This window comes from Pomacea canaliculata, linkage group LG2 (assembly GCF_003073045.1).
Source record: "Pomacea canaliculata isolate SZHN2017 linkage group LG2, ASM307304v1, whole genome shotgun sequence".
NCBI lineage: Eukaryota > Metazoa > Mollusca > Gastropoda > Architaenioglossa > Ampullariidae > Pomacea > Pomacea canaliculata.
Window position 1 is genome coordinate 27,644,954 of NC_037591.1, and position 1,958 is coordinate 27,646,911.

Genomic DNA, 1,958 nt, shown 5'->3' on the forward strand with positions numbered 1-1,958 from the left:
TTCTGGTCAATGTGAGGTCCAGCCTTGCTGACAACTGCAACATGTCTCGTCAGGTCCTCAAATTGTCTCCCTGCTATCTATCTCACATTAATTTTCTTTGCTTTGGTAGATTGTCAGCTATAAAAAATATTTCTTAAGTTCTCATATCATAACCCAAAGAACCACACTACTTTCTTGCTTTGCTATTTTGACAGTCTTAGACATTACCATTCAGTGGTTTCTGTCACATTTTTGACCAATTAAGAGAAGCTAAATAGTTTGCTAGTATTCTGTTAATATTACTCCTTTTAAGACAGATTAGTTCTTGCATACACAAATGAGAATATAGTTTGAGATATCATAAAGTTAAGTATCTTATTGAGTTAAAGGTTTATTATCAGTAGCTGCACAAACCGCTTTGTTCTTTTCTCTCTTTTTTATACACTTTTCGTTGGATGAGCGAAGGTTACCTCAGTGCTAGTGTTAATTTATAATCAGTGTCTCTCTCTCTCAACAGTTTGATTATTAGACTTAATCTAAATTACTGTCATTATTCTGCTAATTATACCTTACTAAGGACTTCAGATGATTTCTGCCTTTCATCTGTAAGTTAAGATATCCATGCCAACAGCAACCCAAAAAAAAAAAAATAACCAAAAACGAAAGGGTTTGTAGCATAATTATTATTATTTTTTTATTAGCACGATGTGCTTTCACCAAACATTTCGGCCTTAATTTTCCTTTGTTTGTGGTCTAGGAGTGAAAAGCATTCATTAACCACTATTATCGCTCACTGAATTGTGAAACCAAACAACAAGCCGCCAACCTTTCAGTCACACATCATTGCGATGTCTAAAGCACAGGAATGAGACTAGTAACTCATCATCTGAATCACTCAATATGTATGTTTGTATGTGTGAATGATTATGAACTCAGATACTCTATAATTACTGTTTAATGAAGGCGCATGCGTGGTGCTGCCGCGACCCGCTGTCCTGCACGTGCCAGTCACGTGACAGACGACAAACATCTCCTGAGATCGATGCCATTCAAATGGAGACTTCGACAGTTTCTGACTGAAGCCTTTTCTCAACTTCGTCGAAAATCCGCTAAAATTGAAACTGCAAGAACAGTCTTCCCTGCTTGGCTAAAAACAAACAAACAAATTATTTCTGGCCTACTCGGGTTACAGGAGCATCGATTACCTCGCGAACTTTTGTAGAAAAAACATCATTTTCCTGAAATAAAACAACCTAGTCCCGCAAACACTTGTTTCGATACACCCGCATTCTACTTTAGATTACCGTATGTTTAAAGCGAATCCGTTCGTTTAAGTGAGTGTTTAGTTGAACAGCTCTCCATGTTGATAATAAGAGATCACTGGACCTTCAAACCATTTGTAAATAAATAAGGAGAACATGAAAATAAAATAAGCCGCAAGAACAAATCATCTTAAATGAAGCCTTCTTATTCTCTCTCTCTCTCCCCTCTCTCCCTCCCTCTCTCTGTCTTTGTGTGTGTGTGTGTGTGTGTGTGTTATGCAGTGTATCAATATGTTCGTTTGTCTGTCTGTCTGAGCTTGAGTACTTTCGCACGTGTCCGGGTCCCTCTGTAGGAGTTCAAATTTATATTTATCGAACTTGATAACGCATGCGTTGTTAGGCGTTCCTGCCACAAGGCGCCGATTCCAACCCACAGGCCCGTCTTCTGTTTTTTGCCAGTCAAAGTTTGTAGAAGGTGATCCACTAGATGAGGGAAGCGAGTTTTGAAGTGCAATACTCTCCAAGCCCCATCGAACGCGATCTGTCTCCGCAGATAAATCACTCTTGTGAGTGTGTGTGCTTACCCCATGTATTACTGCACTAGTGCAACGACCGGAAAAATTCACATCTCTAGAAACAGTCATGCATGGAATCTACATCATAGTGGTTTTCATTCCTCTCAGAGCTTGCGAGTTCTTAGTTTAATACAGAGTTATT